Source organism: Mus caroli, chromosome 2 (genome assembly GCF_900094665.2).
Source record: "Mus caroli chromosome 2, CAROLI_EIJ_v1.1, whole genome shotgun sequence".
Lineage (NCBI taxonomy): Eukaryota > Metazoa > Chordata > Mammalia > Rodentia > Muridae > Mus > Mus caroli.
The window spans coordinates 31,470,076-31,486,113 of NC_034571.1; the positions used below are offsets into that span (position 1 = coordinate 31,470,076).

At 50.8% G+C, this 16,038-nt stretch overlaps 1 protein-coding gene across 4 annotated transcripts in view; it reads left to right on the forward strand.

Annotated features, from left to right (window-relative positions):
• Window positions 1-16,038, forward strand: part of Dab2ip (DAB2 interacting protein) — a 175,484-nt gene that overhangs the window by 26,259 nt on the left and 133,187 nt on the right. The gene's annotated exons all lie outside the window — the stretch shown is intronic.

Sequence of the window (16,038 nt, forward strand, 5' to 3'; positions counted from 1 at the left end):
TGAGCGTAAAGGTCTGTACCTGGAGGATCTAGTGAGGCTTTTATGAAGTGAGGCATGCATGGTTCCCGGTTCCCCTCTTCTGAGAAAGGTGCACATACTGTGTTAAGGACAGAAGCAGTAGGTCCCAGATTTCAAATGGCCTCACCACTTCCCTTGTCTGCTTGTGAGTGTGTCAGAGAGTTGTGTCTTTGAAAGTGGAGGTGACAGTTATAAACACTGAGGAACAGAGAAGGACCCAGCCATCCAGCATGCAGGAGAGAAACCTGAGCCCAGCCACGGTGGGGATGCTTCAGACTCCCGGCCTCCAGTGTGCCTTCCCTGGGCTATATCTGTAGCTGGTACACATGCAGTCTCTTCAGCTCAGGTTCTCCAGGACAGGGAACTCTGGAGGCTCTGGCTTTATGACTGGACCTCTCCAGCCAGCTAGAACATTCTTGTTCAGAGTAGAATCTCTGTCCCAATACTTCTACCTACTGGATGTTTGCACAGACCTCCGGGCATCTCTTAATGGCTCAAGTATCCTCTAAGGTCCCCGAGTCTTGGCTTTCAGTGCCTTCCCTTAGGCACTCGGGGCAGGGGAACTGAGTTTGACAGTGACAACAGCACCATTTATTGTTATGTTGTACCAGGTCCTGTGCTGGGGACATTACACGTGTGTCACTGCATTAAGGGAACCCTGTGAGCTGTGTCCTTTCTTATCCTCACTTTGCATATAAAGAAATGGGTTTAGTGTGAAGCAGGGACTTACCAAAGGTCATGCAGGCAGTGATGGGGGTGCACTGCACCCCAAACTCAGCAGCAGCCCATAGAGTGTGTGCTTCTACTTTTTACTTTCTGACCCTCTTTGAATGCCTACTATGATGTGTGTGTGTGTGTGTGTGTGTGTATCCTTGTATGTGCACTTACATCCAGGCCTGTTATGTGTGCCAGGATGCTTTTATCACAAGCACCCAGGTACCTATTGAAATGCAAATTCCTCATCTCCACTCCTGACCTAGGGATCATCTCTGGGACAACTGCCCAGGCCCTCTGTATAGCCCAGCTTGAGAAGCCTCACCCTCAGGTACTCTGAGGAGGACAGAATATGTGGCCAGTGATGGAACTCAGGGGCTAGGAGGCAGGCAAGAGAGAGCAGTCCAGTGACCCTCAAAGTGTGCGTGCATAAGGGCAGACCTTTGATCTCCGCTTTCTTGAAGGATTGGCACACCTTGCTGAGACCCTTGTGCTCAGTTATTTAGTTACAGAGGTAGGGATGCTGGAGAGGTGAGTGTGACCTCTCCCTTCTCCTCATTGCAGTGTGGGTGCTGGGACCTTTCCAGCTAGAAGGTTCTGTGCATGAATCCCTGGAGGAGGGCATGATGTAGTTCTGTTTCTTGTTAAATCGGTCCTCCCTGGAGGGCATCTCTAGGGATTTGTCTCACATGGACCTTTCCAGTGTCACATTTCTGGCCCCCAAGCTCTGTAGCATACCGAGGCTTATTCTGCCTTTTAACCCTTTGATCCCCCTGAAGGCTCCGGGTAAAATTGCATGCATTTTATGGGTGAGGTCCCAGGAGTCCACAAGAGGAAGCGAATATCCAAGGCCCACATTATGGGAAGAATGAGCAGAAAGCGGAAGAACCAAGACTTGAACTCTCATCCTCTAACTATACATTCAGTCTTCTTAAGCACCGTGACTTTTTGTGGTTTTCCTGCCCACCTGGTGGTGGCTTTGATATTAGAGATCTTGTCCAGAAGATGGAGGGCCTGTGGTATAGTTCTTATCTTTAGGCTGGCAGAGTTCTTATCTTTAGGCTCCTCGGATGTCAAGGGGATAGAGGTGGAGCTGTTCAGCTAAATGGCTGTGACCTCTCCTAGCATCTCTGAGGAAGGGTACCACAATGGGTTCAGTGTCCAGTGAGGTTGCTGGCCTCAGAATCTAACAGACTTTCACACAGAGAACACTGCAAGATAGTGACTGTGAAAGTGACTGGGGTTCCTGACTTGGAGCCAAAGGGAGCTTGGGACTGGAACAAACCCAGCTGTAGTCCCCTTCCCAGGGCGAGGTAGCCTGGGCTAAGAGACCTTGGTGGCAGTGTATAGCACCTCTAGTTTCCCTCTCAAGTCATCACCTCTATCTCTTGTCAGCCTTTTCTATTTCTTTCTCTGAGCTGGTGCCCCTGCCCAGTGCTCTGACTGCTTCCATGTGGATGTGATTCCAGGCTCCTTGTACTGTGCCTGGACCGTGTGCCTGGGGTGCCCGCAGCTAGGTTTCTTGAAGCAGCCCTTGTGAGCTTCAGCTTCCTGACTCCATCCTGAATCTTCTTTCCCGTTGATAGTAAGCACCTGTGCCCCACCACAGCACCAGGGCCTAATCCCTGGGCTACAGTGTGTGGCTTTGGGCTTCCTTTCTACTTACTCCCTTCTGCTCTTTAGGCTTCCAGCACCCTGGTCTGTGCCTGAGGCTTTGGGACGATTCTTCCATCTCTATCACTGTTTGACTGCCCAGCCGGGTCTCATCACCTGAGTATGAGCCACTCCTGCTTGGAACTGGCTAACGTCTGTATCCCAGGCCAGCTGCAGGCTCCTGATTCTCCTGCCTCCGCGTCCCAAGCACTGGGATTCTAGGCATGTGCTGTCATACCTTCTGTATGCTGTGCTGAGGCTCGAACTCAGGGTTGCATGCATACGAGGCTTCCCAGCTATGTCCTAGCCCTGGCTTTTGCAGCTCCTATTAGCTTGCAGACTTGCCTGTCTCCCAAGGTGGGCACTGGACTTCTGGAGCTGACAGACCTGTGTACTTCTCATTTGAGTGTCTACAGGACCAGTGAGCTCATCTTGGACCTTTTGATGCCTGGTGACCCTCATCCAGCTTAGCCAGTGCTCTGCCAACATTTCTGGCCCAGAGCATTTTCCTTGCATCCTGTATTTTAGCACAGCCCAGCAGGAGCCTCTGTGTCTGCACATGGGCTGTGCTGACCATTGCTGAAGGACAGACAGATGCTTTGGATTCACTGACAGATGTCTGTCTCTTTATGATTATTCTGGGTCTGTTATACTGTCTCCCCCCCCCCTCCCGTGTGTGTGGTGTACTAGAGATAGAATTTGGGACCTTTCACGTGGTAGGCACATATCTGCCTCTAGACCACTGTCCCCTCCCCCACCCCAGTCCTTAAATGCTTTTCAAAAAAAGTCACTTCTGGCTTTATGGCATCTAAGATGGACAGGTCTTGAAACAGGTCTAGAAGAGCCTTCCTGCACGCTGAACTTCATGTCCCAAATGAGAGTCCAAACCACCTTTAGACTCAAGAGAGCATTTGAGGATTATGAAGGTTCCACTGGGGTTTGGGAGATTATTCTGGAGTCACAGATGTTGTCCTAGGGGCACCAAGCAGGTCACATGACTTTCTAGGGTTGTATAGCCTCCCTAGAAAGGGTTTGTCTTGTTGAAAGAAGGCTGTGGAGCCCTAGAGGCCAAAGCAGAAACAAAGCCGCAGGCAGATTTATGATGAACACAGCATTTGTTTAAACCTCCTGGCTTGTAAGGTCCATTTATCTCATGGGACTGGCTTTACCCAGGTCTCCGTCCATCTCCTGGTGACTTTCTCTGCTAAGGAAGCTGAGGCTCTGAGAAAGGGGACACATGGTTGGCTCACTCAGGCTGATAAAGGAGCCCCTTGATGCCCCACCGCACCATCTCCCCCACTCTCTTGCTTCCCTCCTGGTTCTCAGTGCTCCTCACAGGAGAGGCTGTTTGAAATACTCTGGGAGCACAACCAGAATCTGTCCTTTGAGATACCCCTGGGGGACCATTCTCTTGGCCATTTTCACGATGACGGTGAATGTGAGCAGAGGCACTAGCTGAGGTGAGACTGAGGGGTGGACAGCGCATGACTGAACTTAGAGCAGGGATTGTCGCTGTGAGGTAGAACGCTTGCCTGCATGCATGAAGCCTTGGGAGCCATCCTCCGCAGGAGATACAAAAGAAAGAAGCTGACACCCACGCAGGTGGGCCTGGTGACAAGCAGAGTGTGGCCTGAGGGAGGAAAGTCTCATCTCCTTGTGGTCATGGTGGCTGGTTGCCATGAGAAGCTGTCTTGTGGATACTGGAGGGATAGGGGGCAATGTTCCCCTTATCCCCTTGTGCAGCTAGGAACCCTTGAAGCCTCAAAGCTCTCCATATTTGCTAATGAATGTTCCCTTCGGATGCCTTCCCAGTTTATCTGCCTTTGCTCCCACAGAGCCAGTTCCCTGTGATAGAGGTGCCTCAGCTTTGACCCCCTGGAGGTGAGCTCTAGCCAGGCTCACTTATTTGAGAAGGGCCAGGGCCAGGAGAGGGCACTGGGTGAGGGGATAAGGAGAGGAACAAGTGTGGTCTTTCTCAGCATTTGCTGTGATCACATCTGACTGTCCTGGAAAATACATGACAACCGCGTCCACAAGGAAACCGTTATTTCTGGGAGCTGTGGAGACCCAGCCAGACATAGTGGAAGCTGGCAGTGGTTGGAGCGGAGACCTCAGGGCCTTTCCCGGCAGAGGGACCGCCATCAGCCATCAACACTGGCTGGCGCTACTTCCAGGAGGAGAACATTCTTAAAAGGCCCTGTCACCCCCTGATAGGAATTGGCGGGGTGTGTGAGGGATTTGTTTTTCGGTCAGGATGTGGGGAGTTAAAAATAGTCCTTGTAATCCCTTGGGTTCGAGTCACACTTGAAGCCCTGCAGAGCCCTCTGGCTCCATTATCTCCCTTGAGTGGCTCTGCGGCTGCTGCTGAAGTGGGTGGGGGCTGGGCTGCCTGCTCTCCTGAGTACACAGAGGGAAGGTGCACCCAGTGTCTGGCTGCATCCAGAATCCACGCAAGTCCCCAGCCTCATTTATCTGCGTTCTAAGGAGCCCAGGGCAAGTCACAGACTGAGGAGGGGATGGGGGTCAGGCAGACTTTTCAGCCAAGTGCTAAAGGTAGCAGGAGGGCCAGAGATGAATCTAGGCTCCAGGGGAAAAGGCTGCAGGCTAGAGAACAGCAGAAAGCTGTGTCCTGCTAGGTCAGGGAATGGGGGAGGTGGTGACAAGTCTGAGGCAGAGAAGTGTCATGAGGACCCCAAATTGGGGACCTTCAGTGATGTAATAAGGATTGGGGGTTAGGGGTTGCAAGTTCACACCTGCGACCTCAAAACTCAGGAGGCTGAGGAAAGGCACCATATGAGTCCCAGGCCAGCCTGAGTGAGAGGAGTCCCTTTTTTTAAAACAAAGCAAACCCAGAGGGATTGTGAATATGATTTCATGGACGACGGGGAGCCTTTGAGGGTCACAGAGCATGGCGGTGCCCTGATCTGTAAGGAACACAGTGCTTCTTCTGTCTTTGGTCTAGGCACTCTTCTAAGGTTGACTGTATGAAAGTCTGCTCACATCCCACATCTCCTTACATCAGGAGACCCCGTTTTCTGCTGCCTGTGAAGTCTAGGAAGAGCCAGCTTTGGGGAAAGCCGGCAGAGAAAGTTTCTCGGCTCTTTGTAGTTTTTAAAGTAGGTGGTCTAGGTTGTCCATCTCCACTCTCAGAGGTGAGAGAAGGGAAGCCAGCAGGGATGAGGCTGTATCCAGAGGCTGTTCTCTCCTGGCCTGACTCTGGGGGACCTCTGCAGGACTCTCGTGTGACAGGCTTCCAGTCTCGAAGCCCAGCTTGTTTTACTTCCCCTTCCCGGCTGGCCGCCTTCTCCAGGCTGCCTGCCCAATCCCCTCCTTCAACAGTGGTTTCTACTTCTCAGTACCTGCATGAGCTCAGCATCTTCCAGCTCAGCCGTGGCCACAGATGAGCAGGATCTGAGCGGATGCACCACCAGAAGCAGTTGGTACCCACTTATCCTTACCACTGTGATTAGAGGCCAGGCTAGCCTGAAACTTCACTAAGTTCATGTCTGAACTGGAATTCAACTCCTGCCCTCCAGGCCCCTGTTGGCCCTTGGCTGCAAGGCCTCCCTGCTTGGCAGGACCATCCTAATCTCAGCAACAGGAGCTGGGGATCCCCACCTCTGGAGGCACCTTGGTTTTGCACCGTGCCTCCTTCTGGGGCTAGAAGCCAAGACTCTGGGTTCCCAGAGAGGGCTCCTGGCGTCAGTGTGGCTTAGTCACAGGCATGAGCTCACCGCTCACCTCTGCACTGGGGAAGATGCCAAGGTTTGGGAACTTCCACTGTGAGCCTCTTACTGGTGTGTGTGTGTGTGTGTGTGTGTGTGTGTGTGTGTGTGTGTGTGTAGAACAACAAACCTGTTGGTTGGGACTTTGTACTCAGCCTATGAGCTGCAGGCCTAGGGAACCCACTGAGGCATAATAAATATTTGGGCTATGCTTTCTCATAGCTTCCCTGTAGATGGGCAGGGGCTCTATGTCAAGAAAGGGATTAGATCAGACTTGGAACCCAATGTCAACACTTGGCTGTGCCTCGTGCTGGCTGTCTGAGCCCAGGCAAGGCACCCAACCTCTCTGAGCTATACTACAAATAACTACCAGCGGCTCATACTTTCTGAGCACTTCCTACAGGCCGGACACTATGTTTCCTAAGTATCAGCTCATTGGGTCTCAAACAGACTGAGAGAAGATCTTTGGGACTTGTTCAAGGTCGCCAGGTGGAGAAGTGCCAGGGCAGGATTTGAATACAGGTCTTTGTGACGCCACAGCTTACAGCATAAGGCTGTGTCCTGTTCATCCAACAGCTGTGTGATGGCCTCACGAGGGACCGTGAAAGGAGAAATAGAGGTACCAAGCAGGGCAGGGTGAGCAGGGAGTTCCTTCTCTCAGTAGTCGCTTTCTCTGCTTCCTGCCTCTTGATACTGTCCTTGAGCAGCCAGGGTGGGAACAGAGGAGAGTGGGTCAGCCCCAAGCCCCTCTCTTGTCTGTCAGTAGCTTGCTGGCTCTGGGGACAGTTGGTGTCAATCCCTTACCTGTCTCTGTACCCAGCACTCAGGAAGGTACTGCGTTTTCCATGGACTAAGGTGTTAATTTGAGTTTGGAATGAGGTCTGTGACAGTCCTTGGGTGCTTTTTGTCCCCACAAAGGAGTCTGGGGAGTACTCAAAGGTGCCACCAGGGACTGGGAATGGAAGGTGGTCAGGGTTTGCTCCTGGATTTGCAGCTGGTGCTGACCTCACCCCTCACTTCCCTCCTCAGTAGCCATCTAGAAACTAGGGACAGCATGGCCTATTTGTGGGGTGATTGTTAGGTTCGAAGTAGACATGGAGAGAACACAGAGTACTGTGCACAGTATAAGCATGTGACTGTGATGGACACCAGGACCTCTGTCCCTGCTTGCTCTTCCCCAGGGACGTTTTTATTTTAAAGAAGATGTCTTAGCAGTTATAGGATACTCTAGCCAACGCCTCTTTCCCATACTTCCCCCCCCCCAACTTCAACCCCCAGCAAAGTTCTGGGCAGGACCATCTGAGTTTGAAAGATTTTATTTTTTAATATAATATTCATTTTCTTGTAAAGTTATACATGGGTTGGTTGGGGTAGGGTTAAGTTAGCCCAACAAAATGATCTGTGAATGTGGGTTTTCAAGGAAATGAATTTGGTGCGGAGAGAAGGGGGTTAACAAAGGTTCTTTAAGGTGCTTGAAGTTCGGGAGTCTGTGTCCACCTTTGCCCCTGTCGGCTGTGAGGGAGGGCACCATGTATGTGTGGGTTGAAGACCACCAGCTGCGAGGAAGAGGTGGGCGGAGGTTTGGCTCTCCTCTTTCTCTTTTCCGCTTTATAGAGAGAGCATGCTCTACCTGTAGAGGGCCTTGTGGTTGGTATAGACAGTGGGGCAGGGAGGTCAGGGGGCTTCCCAGAGGATGGCGGCCTTAAGCCATGCCAAGACCTGTGCTAAAACTGCAGCACGTAGGCTTGTCCAAAATCGTTTTTCCCAGTTTGCCTGGACTCAGCCACCCCTCAGCTGTGAGTGTTGGGATAAGGAGACCCCAGGACTGGCCTGACCAGGGAGACCTTGAGGAGCCTTAAATCCTGCCTCATTTTTCTGCTTGACTCCAGTCAGCCAGAGAGCCCACTTTATCTTAGGCACGCTCTGAGGACAGGAGTGGAGGGACAGGAAGGATCCTGCAGGCTCCTATGTGCTCCTGTGTGCCTGCAGGCAGGTCCATTTGACACCTCTACCTCAGTTTCCCTCAAATGGCCCCACTTTCATCACTAAGTTGTTTTGAGGCTTAGGTGAGGTAAGGCTTGCAAAGTGCTTATCAGGGCTGGCCTGGGTAATTATAAACCACCCTGGAGGGGACACACCTCAGCCCCCGCCTCTGCCAGTCCTCCTCTCTCCCGGAGTTCCTGTTTGTTGTTGACATCTGCTTCACCCACGGCTGTGATTTAGAGTATTTATATCCTTGCTGGAATTTCTCTTCGCATTGTCTACTTAATTACCTAATTGAATTAAGGCACATAATTTTGCTTCCTTTCCAGTACAGGGACAGGAAAGGGTCTGGTGACTTCTTCCTTCTAATGGAAGTGACTGTCGGTGTCATATTTGGGATGATAGGGTGCGCCCCCCACCCACCTCCCCAGGTCCGTGTCCATCTACAACAGCACAGTTCCCAGGACCTGTGAATCACAGCAGCCGTGCACCAGCATCAGTCTAGCTGAGAGCGTTGATGGGTTCAGTCACGCGTCTCTTTCAGTGCCAGTTTCCCATTTGGGCTTTCATGCTCATTCATGGATGGATCATAGAGAAGGCGCCTTATAAATACTTAAAACGAGTGACCTATGCAGATATTTGGAAAGTGCTGCTCAGTGGGGACATAAATTAAAAATCAAGCAGGCTTCAAATGGCAAGGGATCGGTGACTCCTGTCCATCCTGATGGTGTTGGTGGCTCTAGCTCCCTCTCTGCATTGTGGCTGGGGGTGGGGGTGGGGGGATGCAGGGGTTAAGTGCATTAGTCTGAAATTGTACTGGAATCCTGAGTCTCTGCTCTGCCACTTAGCACTTGTGAACTGAAGTACCACGTCACTTGGATAGAGAGCAGAGGAGAGAGCTTGAGAGCTGTTTTCCACAATGCCTGGCATGTGGAAAAGAGCCCTACTTGAGACCTTTTTTTAGCCAGGCACTTTGAAAAGTTCCCACCATGTTCTTTACCCCCAGACCCTCTTCCATTCAGCTTTTCTCCTTCTTAGCAGTTGACAGCCACAACCAAGTGAGGTCACACTGCCCCGTGCTGGCCACCCTTTGAGCTACCCTGTGTCTGCCCACAGGTCTCGTCCTTTTCTTAGGAGCGTATGCCATTTTGAAAACTTCCTATGACCCCCTCTAATGCCTTGTTCTGTCCTTGCTGGACCCGGTCCCTGCCATCGTTGTCAGCCTAGTCTGTGTTATGAATGGTTGGCTGGTAAGAAAAAGGCCACGCTGGTAGAGTGCCAATCTGCATTAGTGATTTAAAAGGCTCTGAGAAGTTCTACTGTGGCTGACTTTTGTGTATTCCAGAAATCTCCAAATCCTGACTATAGGACCTTTCCATGGAATGCCAACAAGCAGGCTCTGTAACACTCTTTTTTAAAAAGGATTTATTTTATGTGAGTACACTGTAGCTGTCTTCAGACACACCAGAAGAGGGCATCATATCTCATTACGAATGGTTGTGAGCCACCATGTGGTTGCTGGGAATTGAACTCAGGATCTCTGGAAGAGCAGTTGGTGCTCTTAACTGCTGAGCCATCTCTCCAGGCCCCCCTTCTATAACACTCTTAAAGTGGCACTGTAGGCCACTTTTATTTATATAACAGTTTGATGACATCGCCCCAGTGTGTGTGTGTGTGTGTGTGTGTGTGTGTGTGTGTGTGTGTGCAGCAACTGATTTCAGGTACACAAGGACCTGCTCCTCCATCACCATCTGAGGCCGTGGCAGGTCCTTGTACCATAGTCAGGTGCAGGAAGGGAAGGGAGAACAGGAAAGGTCCTGCTCCAGGAGAGCTTTTGTCCTGAGAGGCTCAGGTCACCTGGAATACAGAGATAAACTGCCACTTGAGCCCAAGACATGAGAATCGAGTGTCCCCTCAGGCCTGAGCACCCTAGAACTGTCCCTACTTCACCCCACCTCAGCCTCATGGGCCCACGGTGACTTTGTGGTGGTTCCCCTACAGAGGAAGGCAGCTAGGAGGGGGGAGTCTGTTTATCCACACGTGTTCTCTTGCTGACTTTCTAGGGGAAAATGCCTTTTTTTCAATTCTGCTTTTATTATTTGAAATTCTCATGGGACCAATTACCCGCCAGTGGGAATTACCTGCCATTTTTATTCTAGTGTCTATCTGCTGGAGTTCTTCCATGGAGTAATTGATTTGGGTAATTCGGTGCTGCCGAACATTGTTTTAGGAAAGAGTGCTGCCACAGAGGCAGGGATCACCTGGCAAGCCATTCTTGGTAAAGGCATTGCTGCTGACAGTTGCTGACAGAGGGGCCCGAATGGAGACCATGGATAATGCGTTTTGTTTTAGACCTGGAATTTGTATGTGGGTTGCACAGCGCTCTCTTACCCAGACCTGGGCAGGTCATCTGTGGGCAATGAGTGAAAGGCAGCTTGTCATCTCCCATGGGCTTCAGGATCATCCCTGCTGGGCACTGGCTCTGGCCTGACCCTGGCCTTGGCCCTCTCCATCTGTCTCCCAGGAGGCCTGGGAGGAGAGCTTTAAGGAAAGCATCTGTCTGGAGGGAACCTGACCTCAGTTCCTGGGCAGACCCACACGCTGGCCTTGGAACTGTGGCTGGAGGCATGGCAGTTCCTTGGAAGGGGAGGGCTGACCATTACATCTGACTCCACAGGGGCTGTGCAGGGCTTGATGCCTGGCTGCCAGTGGAGAGCTCTGGGCTAGAGGGTGCAGTTCCCCTCCAGTCTGTCCCCAGCAAATAGCCCTGCCTCCACTGTTGTTACAGATGTGGGAGGCAGAGCTGGGGTGGAAACTCCTCACTCTGTCCTCTCGAGGTCCCATGAAGGACTCCTGTGGAGGCCTTCTTCTCTCTCCCTGTCTTGCTCACTGAGGAAAAGGAGCTCTCAGGCCCACAGGTCCTGTTCCTTCTCACAGAGAGCATCCTTCCTTATGTGGCTTAGAGGCTGTGACTTTGTTCATGGGCTGTGGCCTGGGCGTGACATGGCATTGGAATACCTACCCTTTTGTTTGCTTTTGCTTTTTAGACAGGGTCCCTCTACAGAGCCCTGGCTGTTCTGGAACTCACTCTGTAAACTAGGCTGGCCTTGAATGCACAGAGATCTTCCTGCCTCTGCTTCCTGAGGGCTGGGGTTAATGGAGTTGGCCACTATGCCCAGCCGGACACCTCTACCTTTTTGATGAGGAAGTGGATAATTTTTGTAGCACAGGAGAGTCCTTTGGGTTTCCTGATGTAGGGTCCCTGCAATCTTCAGTGCTTGGGGAGGGGCAGTTTCTCTGGCTCTGTGTGACTCTCAACTGAAGTTGGCACCACGCCTGGTCACCTGAGTATGTGTCTATTCAGCTTCTGGACTGATATTACTGAACCCACAGAGACCCCTGGGAACTCGGGAATCTTTGTTGCCCTGAGACACTACTCAGTTCAGCTGTCCAACTCAGTGCTTATATGGGGGTCCACGAGGGCCTTCTGCCACTAGAGACCAAAGCCTCCCTCAGATCAGCTGACCAGACTTGACAGCATCCATCTGTCCATCTGTCTGTCTGTCTGCCTGCCTGCCTGTCTACCTCACTGCTTCACTGCTTCACTGCCTCTCTCATCTTGCTTTCACCTTCTCCCAGCTCTGTTTCTTCGTTAAGCTGTGGAGGGAAGGTACCAAACCTACCAGGAAGGGGACAAATAGACCAGATCAGGAGGCCCAGAAACACATTCAGAATAGTGATTAGATCTGGAGTTGGAGCAATGGCTTAGTAGTGAAGAGCACTTGCTGCTCTGGCAGAGGCCGTTTTGTTTTGTTTTGTTTTGTTTTTGGTTGTGGGGACATCTAGCTCAGTCCTGTCTGAACTGTACTATCTTACAAGTGCTTTTAAGCAGGCTCAGGAATGCTGCTCAGTGGGGAAAGGTGTTTACTAACAGCGTGCCAGAGACCTGGACTCCACCCCCAGCACCAGGGGGTGGGGACGTGCTTGTAAGGGCTGAAAACAGTTGAGTCAAAACTAAATAATGTAGAATGATTCTGAGTCTAACCATCGGTCCTGGAAGCCCACTGACCAAATCCTGCCATTCTCCAGATTCAGAACATAATCTGCCTGTCAGGATGGTGCGTGCCCATGTTCCTGGCACTGGGGAGGCAGAGGCAGGAGGATCACTGCAAGTTCAAGCCCAGCTCAGTTTGTGTAGTGAGCTTTACCCCATCAGGGCTTATACGGTGGGCTCTGTTTGTAAAGAGAGAGAAATGACCGGCAGTGCTACTGATGGTGGATGGCTCCCCAAAGGAGTGGCCCTGCCATTCTGAGGAGGCCAGGGGTACCTCTGAGTCCTCAGACTGTGACAGGACAGAGGTGCTATCTGGGATGACACCGCCAGCTTGTGTCCACCGAGTGTCTACTAAATGCTGATGCTATTGTGGCTCAGATCTACAGACTTTCCTGCTGGATCACACAAGGCCACACTTTAGCAAGAAACTGAGGCATTTTTGTTGTTGTTGTTAGTTTGTTTGTCCGCCCCCCCCTTTTTTTCTTAGCAAGGGTTTGCTAAGAATTGACCCGTCTTTACATTCTTTACATTGGGTAGCCTGTGGCATGGTGGTCTTGGTCATGACTTTATGAGCTCTGGTAGTTCATCCTTGGTCTCTGAAATAGTGATTAAATTCTTTGATTTAAACTGAGCCTTTTCCGGCTTAGGTGTGAAGTCCTAATAGGATAATGACTGGTTATCTTATTGACCTCTAAACCTTTGTGGGTTTGAAGTAACTTGATTTTCTCCCATGACAGGGCCCCTAGAAGGCAGGTCCCTGTTGTGTAGGAGGGCAGCTAGAAGGAGCTAAACAGGGGATCAGAATGTGAAATCAAAGTTAGCAGGGCTGTATGTACTGCGCCTGCCCCACCCTGTGTGCCAAATTTAGCATAGTCAAATATTGTAGACATCAAATCCTTTGGCTGGCCATTGTTTTGAACAAAAAACTAAAGGTCCTTCCCGCCCACCCTTGGTCGTAGCCTTCCAGACCCTTCTGCTCAGATGGGAGGCTCCTATTCTGGCTGCCTGGGCCAGCTGCTAGAGGAAGTTGCTGGATCCTGGGCCAGACTCCCCTCCCTCCTACCCTGCCCAGCTGGAGGCCTGGCTGTCACTTTCTGCCTGGTCACCTCTGCCCCCTAGGAGACCTAACAGACCAGTTAGCAAACGCTGGCCACCCCTCCCCACCTGCAGCTCCATTCCAAGGTGTTTAAATGGGTTTGTGGGCTCAGCTGAGTTTGATGCTCTTTGCTGACTTGCCCATCTGTAAGATGGGATGACAGTAGCAGCCTCTTGGCTTCTTGGATGCATGCGTAGCTGGCTAATATGTCTCAGGCCCTTACTACCACCTTCGTGGTATCCGCCATTTTTGCGGGGCAGCCTCTGCAGGCTGAGTACCTACATGGCTCCTGGTGCTTCTTGCTTTTGGAGCGACTGCTCCCATTAGCCTCTCAAGACACCTGTCAGCTCTATCTCCTCACACGGAGGGCCTACTCTGGTGCTCTCTTCTTATTCTCCAGCCCTCATCTGGAAGGTCCGTTCACACCCAGGGTGCCAGAGTCTCTGAACCCAGACTCCTCCCACTCTTGTTTCTAATTCCCTTCTGCTGATCCCTCTGAAGTCAGGTAAAACATGACCAACATGAGGAGGTGACATGATGGCCCCCTGAAGACCACTTCCTCTCTTCTGGACAGCTCCCCTCTTGCAAGTTCCCCTCCTCTCCCTTCCTGCTCCACCTCAGCCAGGGAGTCTCTCTCCTTCCTCCCCTCTGTCCTGGACTGCAAACCAGCCACTTTCCCTTGGGCACCATCTCCCATACCTCTGAGCCTGACCTTAGTGGCCCCTGGCGGATAGCTTAGCCTCAGCCCCTTCTCAGGTTACCAGTGCCCCATCTCCCTCAACAGATCCAAGGGAACTTTGCAAATCTTGTGGGCATCACTTAGGGGGACACCCTGTGTTCATCAGTTGTAGTCCCTACCACTCAGTCAATATTCAAGTGATCCGAGTTCCACTAGGATACCTCCATCCTCAGGTTCTTTCTGTAGTCCCAGGAAGCTGAGTGCCCCCACAGTTTCAGAGTTCCCTTGAAAAGCCAGCAGGGGTGGGGTGAGGGGCAGCAGAAACACAGGGCTTCTCAGTCTAGCCCCTGCCTGCAGCCAGAAGAGCTTGGCTGATCGTATTTCTTACTCCCCCCTTGGCTCCTGGGAGCATTTGCCATTATGTATGGACTCTGTATGATTTATAGTTTGATCCAGGAAGCCGAGCCTGTGTAGTGCCTGGCCTGATGAGGAGAGCGGCGTAGGTACCTCCACAATGGCGGTGACGGTGGCTGTGGTGCTGGTGGCGGTGGTGGTGGGGCTTGAAGCAGGTGGTTATAGGGCCCTATGACCTGATACAGGGCTAAGCTCTGCATTCCCAGGCTCCCATGTGGATGGCCATGTGGGTGTTGTCAGATGGTCTGGGCCTTGTGGCTCAGGGCCCCTTCTGTTTATAGTAGGGGTCTGAAGCCCCGAATCACCTCTCTGCTGGGAGATTATATTTCCCCTTCTTAGGACCAGGACTGTTAGATACATTAAGTAATGTAAATGAAAGCAAAACAGAAGCAGACAAATAATAGAGACCAGCTGCCAGTTGTTAGTGGCTTAGGAAATACCACTGCTCCCCAACTCTAGCCCCCAGGAGGGAAGCCAAATGGTCACTTGACCCCGGAGGAGCGATCATTTCACAGCAAGCATGGGACAGATAGGACTGGGAGAGTGACAGTCCTGTGGATGTGAGGGGGTAGTGGGAGAAGATAATTGCCTTACCAGGAACACTGGTCCCCATTGACTTCAACTCTTAGCGGTCTTCTTGGGGTGAGAACCACCCTGCTTCATCGAGGGCCAGGCAGTTAACTCTTGGTAAACAGGATTATGGGGTGTTCCGGCTTGTCTTCTTTCTCTACCCTGTTCCCTGGATCCCTACCCTCCACTTTATGTCCGATAGCAATTGCACCTTGAATATTCCCTTGGGAAGGCTCCCTGACCATGTGTCAAAAAGACTGACTCAGCCAGGTACACACCTGCAACCCCCCAGTATTTGAGAGGCTAAAGCAGGAGGATCATGAATTGGAAGCCAGCCCAGGCTACAGAAACCCTGTCTGAAAAACAATGGAATAAAATAAATTTAAAGACAGTGATCCTTCTCCATTTAGTCTCTGCATGAAACTTTGATTTTTCCTTGTACCTTGCACACATATATACACACTCATACACATGTCTATAATTGTACATATTTACCTAGAGATATTTCCTTTATTTACAAAACAGTAAACCAAATCCTCATGCAAATATATATATGTATACATTTATGTATATGTGTGTGTATATATATACATATACACACATATGTATATACATATATACATATACATACACATATACATACACACACACACACACACACATATATATATATATATATATATATATATATATATATCCACTACACTATATCATGCATACCATTTCTCCTTGCAGATATAACCTCAGGTTTAGCTACTTTTCCTGATTCAAGTCTAAAGTGAGTTTTCATTTGTATGAACACAGAATGATAAGAAACCCATTCATTACTTTAAAACATTTTCCTCCCCTTAGGGAAAGGAGTAGAGAGCCAGGGTAGGGAATGGGTTGAGCTGGCCATCCCATTGCCATGTATGTAGCTCAGAACTCTATGGCCCACACCAGGCTCCTTTAGTGAACCTCACTGTTATGGAACATCATTCCTTTCTGATTTCCTACAGTTTGTTTATGTGTTTCCCACCGGGATGAAAGCTCTTGAGAGTCTTTCTTTGCCTGGCTTTCTACCTGCCCAATGTCCTTAGTAAACATTCGTCAGGTGAGTTCACCTTCAGAAAGGCTAGCCCCTTGGCTAGGA